A 14,291-nucleotide genomic window follows, 5' to 3' on the forward strand; every position below is an offset into this window, starting at 1 on the left:
ATATCCGTCCCCACGCTATGTGATGTTTGTGCGGCCCGTACCCAGGCCTTTGCCACGTGGGTGCGATCCGTCCCGCCATTGTTGGGGTGACGTGTGTGGGCGTGGTCCGACTCGTACCCACGCTCTTCAGGCGTGGGTACGGGACGTACCTGTCTGGTTGTGTTGCCGGTTCGCATGGTGACGGACTTCCGTTGTGGCGGGCGCTGGCTTATCAGGACACGCCCCCACCCCCTCGTGGTGACCAGGGCATGGGAGTCAGGTATGTCCAGGCCATGTGTGGTGTGTGACTTATGTGGTTGTTTTGTGGCCTGCCCTGGTCGTGCCACCCCCACCCCACCCCACTTTCCCCCCTCCCTTAGTTATTCTGACCTTCTGCGGCGTCTGCGTCGTAACCTGTAGAGGAGGTGTACTGCTATGAGGGCAGGGATGACTCGTAGGTTCGGGTCCATGTCTGTCCGTCGCGTACTGGTACTCCTTGCTCGCGTCGTCCTGTCGCGTACGGGTCCTCCTTGATCGCGTCGTCCTGTCGCGTACGGGTCCTCCTTGGTGGCGTCGTCCTGTGTGTCCGTCACGTACTGGTCCTCCTTGTTCGCTTCGTCGTCTGTCCGTCGCGTACTGGTGGTCCTTGTTCGCGTCGTCCTGATTTCCCGGCAGTTTTTGGCTGCCGCAAAATATTCACCGTGCGGGGTGACGTCGGTGCGAATCGTGATTCCTGGGTCGTGAATGGCTGGCTGCGAGCGTCCCGACGTCAGGTCGGCGCTTTCCCGGATCGCATTGGTAGGTGTTTTTTTGTTCGGTCGGGCTTTTTTACGATTCGTACGGTAATGGTGTACCCGTGCGAATCGTAATTCCTTGTTTGTGAAAATTGACGACCGGGTACGCGTCGGGCGGAGATTGTGCTCCGTCCGACGGTTCGTACCCGGTTTTTGCAGGATCGTGATCGGCACCTATATGTACACTGTCTATATACCATGTTCTATCAGTGCAGAAAGCAACCAATAATAAAAGCAACATGTTCCATAAACACCAGAAAACCCCTTTTTCTGTTGTTTTTAGTGGCGCGAAAATGTGTAACCACTGATAACAACTGTTTTTGAAGGTATTGAAAACACTGAAAAAACCCCACCAGAATTTACCAGAAATAGAAACTGAAAACAGGAAAGCCTAAACATACCCATTGTCTGATGATATTGCTGTTGTCATGAAGGGGCATGTGAGAATTGTATGATCAGCCAGTTGTAGACTCAGTGGTGGTTGGAAATGTTTCTAGGACATGTCATTTGGGATCATCAACGGGAAGTGTATGTTGACACTTGGGGGCCATTGTGACATGTGCATGTTGGGTTATCCTGGTGTTAGGGCTTGTGTGATGTCTGTGGTGCCACATCCAGACCAGTGACAGTTGTTCTGTTGTGTTTCCCTAGGTGCCTTCGACTTCTCCTTGCCTTCATACAGCCCATGGTCCTGGTACATTGTGATCATGTTGAAGACTGTACACCCTGCAATAAAGATGGAGCAGACACAGCAACATGTGTGTGAGGATATTTTATTTACTATGGTGAGATGCGAGGGGGGTGTACATTTCCATTGGGGGAGCAGTGAGTTGACAGTCGTGGTAGATAAGATGGTCGAGTAGTCACCACATTGCTGTGGTGACCCAGTCCAACAGACAGATGTCATTCACAAGGCAGTGTGGGGAAGGACAGTCCTAAGAGTCAATGCAGTGGAGGAGAGGGCTGCCGTCATGGCTGGCTCCGTGACTGGCGTCTGGCAGGTGCTTGGCCTCCAGATACTCCCAGGGTCTTCTTGGGACAGCCCCTTCATCATTTGGTGGGGGGGCCCTGCTGCAGGGCCAGTGTGGTTTGAGGACTCACCCCTCTCTGTGGGCGCAGGGGAGGTTGGAGAACTGTCATTGTGCAGCATACCAGAGGGAGGTGGAGGTGTTGTCTGGGGCGCATGCCTGTCCCTCAGTACCGCCACTTGCTGGCCCAAGAGGTCCACGATTTGTCACATGCGTCTGTCGATGGACCTCATCAGCAGGATGAGCTCGTGCAACAGATCGTCTGACCGGCCCGTTCGTCTCTGGGCCTGTTCGTATACGTTCCAGGGAGTGGGTCCCACCCTCCTGATGTCCCTGGGTGACCCTGCCCCTCCCACCTGCCCTTCTGCCACGGACCTGTTGCCTCACCACTCTGGGCACCCGCATCCTCTCCCTGCCCTCCTCCATGGGTGGTGTGTGCTGGTCATCCTCTGGGACAGGGAGGGTGTTGCAGGCAGCACTGGTGGTGGTGGTGGTGGCAGTGGCCGCACAGGCCATGACAGCAGGGGTCTGCTGTGGAGTTGTTGTTGATGCAGATGTGGTGGGGGGGATGCTGGGGTCCTGGGACCTGTTGCTCCCTGGCACACCAGATGGGCCGACCTCGAGCTCATCGTCCACGGAATCCTGGGAGTCAACATCCAAGAGTCCTTGTACCAGGGGTGGAGACTGGCTCTGCAGGTTGCTGGTGTTATCCTCAGCAGTGAGTTCTTGGTCACCTGTGGGTCAGATGTGAAATGGTCATTGCAGTGCACCCGGCAAGCTTTGTGTTAGCTGTGTGTCATTCACGTTTTGTACACTGCACAATTGACATATCATCACATAGTTGACTTTGTGCAGTACTGTGCTTTCTGACATGATGCAGTGGTGCAAGCATTACTTGTCCATGATGTGAGGTGTCAAGGCAGACCATGCGAACCATGTACAATTGAGGTTTACTGGGACTTGTTGCCATCTAGGGCCTGGCACAACATGTGTTTAATTGTGGACTCATGGTTTATTTGTCTGACCTAGCAGATGTCACATCTGGCCATGGACTGGCCATTGTCATCTCCTGCATCCCTTTGTCCTGTCATGTGCATATCTTGATTTGTGCCACCACACATGCTTTCATATTTTTAGAATGGTCCTTGTTGCACTTGCCCCATGGTGATGCACATATAACTAGTTGCTGTGCATGAATGTGCCCAGGCTTTCTTCTACTTGTGCATTGGTATGTCACACTTTGGTGGTTGTGACAGTTTCCTTAGCTTACCTGTGTGCACACTGTGCTTGGAAATAGGGTAGGTATGCCTATTTGTGCAATGAGAGGGCTGGTGTTGTCATCTGGCACCATTTAATTTGTGAAAAATGGGTGGGTGCACGTACTGGCTACCTACCTGTAAGTTTGTTTGGTGTACTGCAATGGCTTCCAACTGCTCCTGGGTGGGGTGGGGGAGTGCTCCATCCTGCTGAGGTGTGGGACAGAGGGAATGGTGGGAGTAGTGGTGCAGGCCCCTACCCCCAGACATCCTCATTGTGAAGATGGCTACCTACCTGTAAGTTTGTTTGGTGTACTGCAATGGCTTCCAACTGCTCCTGGGTGGGGTGGGGAGGGCTCCATCCTGCTGAGGTGTGGGACAGTGGGAATGTTGGGAGTAGTAGTGAAGCCCTCCCAGACACAAACACCCTCCCAGGGAAGATGGCTATCTACCTGTTAGTTTGCTGCGGGTTGTGTAATGGCTGACACATGCTTCTGGGTGGGGTGGTGGGAGGGCTCCATCCTGCTCAGATGTGGGACAGGGGGCATGGTGGGAGTAGTGGCGCAGGCCCCCCACCCCCAGACAAACTCGTTGTGAAGATGGCTATCTACCTGTAAGTTTGTTTGGTGTACTGCAATGGCTTCCAATGGCTCCTGGGTGGGGTGGGGTGGGGGAGGGTTTGTTCCTGCTGAGGTGTGGGACAGAAGGAATGTTGGGAGTAGTAGTGCAGCCCTCCCAGACACAAACACCCTCCCAAGGAAGATGGCTACCTACCTGTAAGTTTGATGCGGTTGTGTAATGGCTGACAAATGCTTCTGGGTGGGGTGGTGGGAGGGCTCCATCCTGCTCAGGTGTGGGACAGGGGGCATGGTGGGAGTAGTGGTGCAGGCCCCCACCCCCAGACACCCTCATTGTGAAGATGGATACCTACCTGTAAGTTTGTTTGGTGTACTGCAATGGCTTCCAACTGCTCCTGGGTGGGGTGGGGGAGGGCTCCATCCTGCTGAGGTGTGGGACAGAGGGAATGTTGGGAGTAGTAGTGCAGCCCTCCCAGACACAAACACCCTCCCAGGGAAGATGGCTACCTACCTGTATGTTTGATGCGGGTTGTGTAATGGCTGACACATGCTTCTGGGTGGGGTGGTGGGAGGGCTCCATCCTGCTCAGGTGTGGGCCCGGGGGCCTGGTGGTTGTTGTAGTGCTGTCTGCCTGTACACATGCGCTCATGGTTATGTTAGCTATGTTTGGGGTGAATGGGAGTGGGTGAATGTTGGATCTGTGAACCATGTTTTTGTGAGTGTGTGGTGCAGATGGATGGTATGTGTCCTAGGTGGTGTAGCTTTGTAGTTGTGCAAGGCAGTACATTGCAGAGTGGCGGTAGTCATTTGTTTGTACTTACCAGTCCCCACTCCCCCGGCTACTCCTGTGAGACTCTCTGGATGCAGTATGGCAAGCACCTTCTCCTCCCATTGTGTGAATGGTTTTAGTGGAATGGGAGGGCCACCGCCAGTCCTCTGAGCCAGCTCACGGTTCTTGTTCCTCCCCTCCTTGACCACCCTCTTCAGATCATGCCACCGCTTCATGATCTCCTTTTTTGATCTTAGGGTGGTCCCTACTGCATTGACCCTTTGGACTATCCTAGCCCACATTTGTGTCCTTGTGGCTAATGGTGTCTGTTGGACCAAGGTACCAAAAAGCTGTGGTTCCACTCTGACTATCTCATCTACCATGACCTTCAACTCACGCTCAGTGAATTTGGGCATTTTATGTGTGGCCATGGTGTGTGGTGTGCAAAGTGATTGTGGGTGCAGGAGTGTGAGTGGTGGTTGTGGTTGTGCTGTGTATGGTGTGTGTTGTGCAGGGGGTTAGTTGTGCTGGTTTGGAGGTGGTGGTAGTGCTGTGTGTGGTGTGGCTGGTGATGTTGTGTCATTTGCCTTTCCTGTCAGCTGGGGTATGTGTCCCTTCTCGCCTGGAGTTTTGCAAGGGATGGTGGGCAGGGAAGCGGCTGGTTTTATACTCAGCTATGTGGGTGTGTCCAATTGGGGTGTTGCTGACAGGTGTGTTGTTCTGGGATTTGTTTTTTTCGTTTTGCCATGTGGTTGTGTCATTGGGGTGTGTTTTGTGTATTTGGGAGGCATTTCTAGTTTTCTGTGTGCACTTTTTGGCCTTCTTGTGGGGTTTTGGCTTCGTCTGCCATACTTTTAACGGTTTGTCCGTCACGGTGGCTGTGCTTCAGCTCTTCCACTAGCTCTCCCATTCATCCCAGTGTGCGACCGCGGCGGTCGAAGACGGCAGTACGTACCGCGGGACCGTCTGGGATATACTAATATCCGGGGCGGTGTCTCCGCTATACTTGCGGCGGGTTGTTGTTTTTCCGCCGCGATTCCGACCGCCGCGGACGGATTTTGGCCATCTCTGCCTGCTACGGGCGGTTATTCTGGGCCTCGTACCACCGCGGTCTGATTTTTTGGGCAGTTAATGCTACTTTGGCTGCCGGTTTTCCCACGGGGCCGGCGGGCGGTTTTTTTCCGCTTCCATGGCGGTCAGGGTGTTTTTCCGCCCTACATCCTAATGGACCTCTTAGTATTTTAGGCAAGCCACAGAATTGCAAAAAAAATATCAATACTGGACTTATCTGAATCTGGGGGATTACTGTATAAATTTGAAAAGTAAATAAAAAATTCATTAACAATTTCATTATGGTATAATGGCAATTTACCATAGAAGGGATGGATTGCATTAATTTGGAGTTTATCTTTTTTAATACGTAAATAATTTGCCAAAAAGCATCCCGATCTCATATCTTTGAAATTAAATTTAGCCTTATTATTCGAAATTTGTATACTAGTTCTTCTGCTTAACAATGCTTTTAACTTGTATCCAAGTTTCTGCAACTGCATTTTGTATTTATTAACATTCTAAGAAATAAAAAGCTGTTCATATTTTGCTATGTGTTTATCTAATTCTTTAGGATTAGCGTTAAAAGCTTTATTATCATGTGCCATAATTGATATTGTTGACCCTCTGACATGCCTTAAATGCATCCCAATGATTTACAAGTGAAGTAGATCCTTCCGGATAGAAAGAAAAATATTCATGAATTGCTGACAAAAGTTTGGACTTATTATTTTTGTTAAGAACAATATTCGTATTAATACACCAGCGAAAGTGGCATTGTTGAATGGAACAAATTTGTAAAAGACCTGAAATTAGTGCATAATCGGAAATATTAATATTATGAATTATAGGATCAGGAAATGATTGAATTAATGAGCGAGAAATTAACAACTAGTCAATTATAGATTAAGAATTATGAGGGTTAGAGAAAAACTTAAACAGTTTTTCATTTGGGATGATGCAGACGCCAAATATGTACCAATTTGCTCAATTTACAAAATGATTTTTAAATAAAATAAGCTTTAGGGGGACCATATTTAATTTGAGAATGTCTATCCAATAGAGGAGTCACATATTAAGTTAAAGTCACCACCAATAATAAGGGGAACATTCCCTATTTTAATTATCTCAGAAGTACAGCTAGACCAAAATTTAGCATCATTTGTTGGTACATAAACGTTAATTATATGAAAAATGGTAGTATCAATTTTTATTTTTTCTGTGATATAGCGACCTTCTGTATCAGTATATTTAGTTAGTATTTGAACATTTAACTTATTTGTAAAAAGGATCGAAACACCATTCTTTTTATTGACTGCAAGAGAAGAAATAATATTACCAACCCAACGTTTATTCATGCATAATAAAACTGTATCATCAAGTAGACAAATGCCTGCCTTATGCCTGGCTAAATAATCTAAAACTTTTGTTTTTTTAACTGGGTGTCTTAAAACTTTATATATTACACAAAATACACCTGGCTGAATGTGAGAAAGGAGAGGGAAGGAATAGAAGTGGTGTAATGTCAGGGCAAAAGAAAACAAAACAGAAAAGAAGGAAACCTATTAGAACGAGAACCCTCACTCACCGTTTGGTGACATGCTTCATCATATGGGTTCCCTCTTCACACCAAGGTGTGGGCTACAACTCTCCTTGGGAAGTTGTAGCCCACAGAAGTCCATGCTGTGCAGGAAATGGTGTGTATGCACACAGGGGTGAAGGCACAGGAGGCCTTGCAGGGCCCCCTTTATTTCCTCCTCTGCCATGGTGTTCATGGAGGACAGTGGCGGCCCCGCAAAGCATATTGCGGCCTCCTGACCACCACAACTCCAGGGAGCAGTGGTACCCTGGCAGCTGTGGTGGGGCATTGGTAGTCCCACCGCCTAAATTTTAATAGGACGGTCTGGAGACTGTCACCGCCATGCCCCCATGAGTCTGGTGTGAACCGTCAGACTCGTAATTGGGCCTTAACTGTGTATGGACATTTTCTGTTATCACACATGATTAGTAAAGAATTCCATCCTTCCAGCATTTGGTGGGAAATAGATTCAATGGTCCTGGTATGGTCCTGGCAGACCAACTTCGCAAAGACAGTGGCCATGTGGTTTGCATTATGTTTTCAGTATCTTTACAGGTGGTACTTTTTGAAAAAAGGATGACTATTTCACCTTTTCTGTAGGGCAGGTGGGTCATGTTGGAGGTGTCTTGTGGGGTCTCCAACCCTGACGCTGTTACCACATAGTCGACCCGGTCTCTTTAAGTTTAACAGCTTCCGTCATGGATAATTGTGTTTCTTGCAATAAGGTGATGTCACCTATTGGAAGCCTAAAAAGAAATGTGCATTTTTCCTTTGCACATAACTCGTACGGCTATTAGTGTTAAGGGACGAAATCATGAGTGATCTTGTTGTGTGCATCATGTTAATGTCAAAAGGGTAAGTGTCTGATTGTCTTTCTATGTTATGAAACTATTACTTACAGATAACTTTATGTTCAGGAATTTTGCACTTTGTTGGACTTGACCCTTGGACAGGGTAAGTAATCAGGGATTTCTTAGGCGTGTAAGAGATTGGTGGGGAAAGAGAGTTAAAGAATTCAAGAATGGATGGACAGTGAACCTGTGTTCCCTACTTTGTAAGTGTGAGCAGCATTCTGATTATTCGGTGAACTGCTCCAACTCCTGGAGAACAAAGAGTGTAAAGGTATTAGGCTTTGATTAGAGATGTTGAGTTTTCCATGTCCCTTGGAAAGAGTTCATTTTGTGACTTCTTCCTATGGAGAGAGTGTCTGAAGTTGTTGGACCTGTGGGTTTAAGTTGTGGTTTTTGTAACATCTGACTTGTTATACCACATCATTGCCTCATGTCGGTGAGGGGAGGGTACCAATTCATCAAAGAAAATCAGGAATTGTCGAACATGAAGAAAGTCAAAAGGCAGCCATATTCACAGAAGTCAATCTCAACCCCCCCCCTCACCCCCCACCCCATAGCCCCTGTTCCTTTCTGTTAAAATTTCGAAAGGATCTCTAGAGGAGAATGGAGACAAAGTTCTTGCTCCTCCATTATTGTTGTTTCTCAGTGAAATACATGTCCAGGTTGTTTGTCAGTGTGAATGGAATGAACCTGTGCAGCTTCTGTCCACACCCTCTTCATCTCCCAGAAACAGTCTTAATCCTCTCCCAATTGCCCACTGTGTGCAGAAGGCTTTGATCTACCTGCTGGCTAGCAAAGTAATAATCCTGCCCAGAAGGTTAGCTCAAAGCTTAAATCTAACTCAGAAAACTATAACCAAAACCCAGAGTATGAGAAGGAGTCTTAATGCGGCTAAAAGAAAATTATTTTGCACTTGGACCTCTGTGACCCAAGTGAAACACATGCTACAGGTATTTCTAGATTGAGCCAATGCGAAAGTTGGTAAATAGACATAATATCGAAAAAAAAATATCGAGTGGACAGAATATCGAGTTTTAAATATAGAATGGACAGAATATCGAATTACCAAAATATAGTGGTGAAGAATATCGAAAAACAGGTAAGAAATATCGATTGCAATAATATAGAAGTAAATAATATCGACAGTCATAATATAGTTGTTAAAAATATCGAATTTTTTATAGTGTTTTAAGTGTTAGTATATGTGTTAAAAGTATGTATTAATATTGTAATGTATGTTAGAATATTTTTAAAGTAATGAATTTTATGTTATTTTATTTTTGGGTAATTTAATTCCGTAGCGGGTTGTGGGTTTATAGGGGAGTAGGGTGGGAAGTAATTTAATTATAATACATTAAATAATAATTTATTGGAATTATTAATAATTTTTAATTTAATTTTGCGTTTTACTTCTGTAGCGGGTTGTGGGTTTATAGGGGAATAGGGTGGGAAGTAATTTAATTGTTATTAGTTAATTATTAATTGGTATTGAAAATTAATTGGTTGTTGATTAATTATTAATTGGTAAATAATTCGTATTAATTAGTAATTAATTTGTATTAATTGTTTAATTGATAATTATGTTAATTGTATTTATTTATTAATTTTAGTGGGTAGTGTGTTTATAGGGGAATATGGTGGGAAGTAATATAATTGTAAATAATTAATTATTTAATTGATGTGTGTATATTGTTAATTAATATATCATTAATTTAATTTAGCGTTTTACTTCTGTAGCGGGTTGTGGGTTTATAGGGGAATAGGGTGGGAAGTAATTTAATTGTTATTAGTTAATTATTAATTGTTATTGAAAATTAATTGGTGGTTGATTAATTATTAATTGGTAAATAATTTGTATTAATTGGTAATTAATTTGTATTAATTGTTTAATTGATAATTATATTAATTGTATTTATTTAATATTTGTAGTGGGTAGTGTGTTTATAGGGGAATATGGTGGGAAGTAATATAATTGTAAAAAATGAATTATTTAAATAATTTGTGTATATCGTTAATCAATATATTATTAATTAATGATTAATTGGTATTATTAGCATTTATTAATGTTTGTTATTGAAAAACAATTGGTTGTTAATTAATTATTAATAGGTAATTAATTAAACAAAAATATATTGGTATTTATAAATAATCAATTATTAAATCTTGTGTGATTGGTAATTAATTGTAATACTTGTTTTGGTATTAATAATTAATTAATTGTTAACAAAATATTAATTTATTATTTTCCCTACTTTTGCACTTACTTGAGTGGGAATAGTAATTTTTACCCTACCGCTTTGCAACGCTTTCCCTACTGTTGCACTCTCTGGAGTGGGAATAGTAATTTGTATCCCTACGCTATCCAATGCTTTCCCTACTGTTGCACTCTCTGGAGTGGGAATAGTAATTTTTACCCCTACGCTATCCAACGCTTTCCCTACTGTTACACTCGCTGGAGTGGGAATAGTAAATTTTACCCTCCCGCTATCCAACGCTTTCCCTACTGTTGCACTCTCTGGAGTGGGAATAGTAATTTTTATCCCTACGCTATCCAACGCTTTCCCTACTGTTGCACCCTCTGGAGTGGGAATAGTAATTTTTACCCCTACGCTATCCAATGCTTTCCCTACTGTTGCACTCACTGGAGTGGGAATAGTAATTTTTACCCCTATGCTATCCAACGCTTTCCCTACTGTTGCACACACTGGAGTGGGAATAGTAAATTTTACCCTCCCGCTATCCAATGCTTTCCCTACTGTTGCACTCTCTGGAGTGGGCATAGTAATTTTTATCCCTACGCTATCCAATGCTTTCCCTACTGTTGCACTCTCTGGAGTGGGAATAGTAATTTTTACCCTCCCGCTATCCAACGCTTTCCCTACTGTTGCACTCTCTGGAGTGGGAATAGTAATTTTTATCCCTACGCTATCCAACGCTTTCTCTACTGTTGCACTCTCTGGAGTGGGAATAGTAATTTTTACCCCTACGCATTCCAATGCTTTTCCTACTGTTGCACTCACTGGAGTGGGAATAGTAATTTTTACCCCTACGCTATCCAACGCTTTCCCTACTGTTGCACTCACTGGAGTGGGAATAGTAAATTTTACCCTCCCGCTATCCAACGCTTTCCCTACTGTTGCACTCTCTGGAGTGGGAATAGTAATTTTTATCCCTACGCTATCCAATGCTTTCCCTACTGTTGCACTCTCTGGAGTGGGAATAGTAATTTTTACCCCTACGCTATCCAACGCTTTCCCTACTGTTGCACTCACTGGAGTGGGAATAGTAAATTTTATCCTCCCGCTATCCAATGCTTTCCCTACGTTTGCACTCTCTGGAGTGGGAATAGTAATTTTTACCCCTACGCTATCCAACGGTTTCCCTACTGTTGCACTCCTTGGAGTGGGAATAGTAATTTTTACTCTCCCGCTATCCAACGCTTTCTCTACTGTTGCATTCTCTGGAGTGGGAATAGTAATTTTTACCCTCCCGCTATCCAACGCTTTCCCTACTATTGCACTTACTGGAGTGGTAATAGTAAATTTTACCCGCCCGCTATCCTACGCAGAAAATATTGAATATTTTAATAAATATTACGTTAATATATATGTATTAATTATTTTTTTACTTACATTAATTATTTATTAATTTTAATGTTATTTAAGTATTTTTAAGTATGTGTCAGTTAATTATATGTATTATTTCATTAATTTTACATTACTTTTAAAACATTTAAAAAATTCGATATTTTGACTAACTATATTATTTACAACGATATTTTGGATTCTATATTTTTGTATTTTCCTGTTTGGAGATAGGGAGTCGATATTTTGGTATTCTATATTTTGGCATCGATATTTTTGTAAGTCTATATTTTTGTAGTCGATATTATGTCAGTGATCCGCGAAAGTTATATTGATGCATCTTTCATCTACACTGTGCATACAGTAAAGCACTGCAGATTTACAGTAAACACTACAGCCTCACAATGTAGTAAAAAATAAATGGAGTTATTTCTTTTTGAATGTCCAAATAAATCATAAGACTTGCACAGGCCATAATCAATGTATTCAATGTCCCATTAGTGACAGCCTGTCTGTGTGCAGATACCAGGTTTAGCTAGACAGTAACTCCACTAGCCTCCTTGAGGAAGAGGGCCTGTAATCACAGCCATCCCTTGAGGAGGAGGACCTGCATTTTCAGCTATTCCTTCAGGAGGATTTGTACTCAAAGCCATTCCTTGCGGAGAGGAAGAACCTGTATTTGTCGCTATTCCTTGCGGAGGAGCACCACATGGTCTCCCTCAATAGATTCAGGCCTGCCAGCAATCTGTATGCTGTTCCGCATCCCTCCACCTCTTGCTCCCCACACTTCAGGATCACCATGCACACTAACCTTCTTTTAAGCTGAGTTCAGGCGGGGGGCGTGGCTTGGCGCCCAACGGCAATGGCGGCGTTTCTGTGAGGCTCCCGGCTCGAGGCGGAGGAAGCACGTCTTTCTGTCCTTTGGCGCTGCACATTATCGGAGTGCGGCCGTGCGAAATGCTCCGCAAGGCAATGGAGGCATTTCTGTGACTTCGCACGGCGCCCTCGGTCTACTTCTCTCAGGTAATGCGGAGAGGCGAGGTCATACCGCCGCCATTTCACGGCTTGGACTGTCACCGCGTAGGACCCATATAAACGCGCGCTAGGCGGGAAGATCCTCACGCTTGCTCCCCTGCCAACACACACCTGCTCATGCATTAATGGCTACATTTTATGATTTCCTGACATCTATTTAACGTGTTCTGAAGTGGGTTAGTGACTTAGAATCAGCGGAGCATCTTTTTACGGCCACCATTTTGAGGATCTGTTCATCTCCTCAGGAACTGCGCTAGGAAACCACCAAACATCAGCTGTTTTGCTTGTCACATAAGAGAGTTCTTGATGGTTATTCTTCGCATTTGGAAAGCTCATGTCTCAGCTTTACCTCACCTTCATTTAATGACTGAGTCCTTGTGAGGGAAATTATCACTTTATGTTTCAGGAATAATTTTTTGGCATTATCAAAGGGAGCACTTTTTCCGTTTGGCCATTTTGCAAGGTTTTTCAAGACTTATCAGGCCCAAGTTGTCGTGTTTCTGAATTCACTACTCGACCCCGCGCGCAAGGAGGTTCCTATATTTCGAATTGTTGACTGACCTGGCTGTCCTCGTTTGATGCTGGCCCCTGCTCGGGTCTCACTCAACTATAACTTAATGAGGCGTATGAACAGATCTTCCCCCGTCAGCTCGAAACCCAAGCGGACTTACATCAAGAACTCTCAGATTTTCTCCGAATTCTCTAAGTTGCACAATCCGGAGGCTCCTGAGGCAGAGCAGAGTGTTACAGAAATGGAGCCTACGCAGGCACCACCCGGGAAGGTAAATATGAAGCGTCTCAAAAAAGATCCGCCCACCCTTCCTAAATCACCTTCCCCAGTCTCCATGGAACTACTTTTACAGGAAATAAGAGTGCTCAGACCGTTTATTGAGGACACTACCACCAAATTACAAATCCTGTCTGATAAATGGTCGCAGCTGGATGTTAGGGTCTCAACCGTTGAACAAAGCGTTTCTTCAATTCAGGATACTACTAAACAAGTTTTTTCTTTACAATCCCATGTATCTGAGGATTTAGAAAATCGGAATAGACGCAATAACCTTCGAATTTACAATTTGGCGGAAGGACTTGAAGGTGCCGATCCAGTTGCTTTCTTTAAGTCCTTTATTCCTAAGGTACTCCATCTTCCAGATGACACAGTCCTCAATGTACAACGGGCTCACAGACTGGGGAGGATCACGGCTACCTCGCCTTCTCCGCAGAGGCCGAGAGGAGTCATTCTGTACTTCCTGGAATATACAGATTTACTTAAGGTCTTGTCTGCAGCCAAGTCTCTTCAAAAAATTTCTTGGTCTGGTGCTACACTATTTTTCGCTCAGGACTACTCCAGAGCCACTGCGGCGCGCCGCAAAGCCTTCCTGGATATGAGGCCTGCTCTCCGCTCTATGGGTGCTCGATATGGCTTGTTCCATCCTTGTTTGTTTAAAGTAACCTACAATAATAAGACCACTTCATATGAAGATCCCATTCGCTTACAGAGCCTCATCAACGCTCATCATACGGATCCTATGGACTTTGCGGGGCCATCCTCTTCGCATGGTTCTTGACTCTTCCTATCATCTCACTCAATGTGTCACTCTCCTACTTAGATTGCACTTGATGTCATTTTATATTCTTACATATTAACTTCACTTTTCATTTGTTGTATTAGAATTGCTACCATTGGTTTAGTAATCTGTGCTGTTCTTGTTTTGTCCTTAGTGTTTGGATTAGAGCTCATCTAACCACGGTAATGTTTCTATTTTTGCAGTTGAATTCATGGTTGAC

This window comes from Triturus cristatus, chromosome 8, assembly GCF_964204655.1.
Source record: "Triturus cristatus chromosome 8, aTriCri1.1, whole genome shotgun sequence".
In the NCBI taxonomy this organism is placed as follows: domain Eukaryota; kingdom Metazoa; phylum Chordata; class Amphibia; order Caudata; family Salamandridae; genus Triturus; species Triturus cristatus.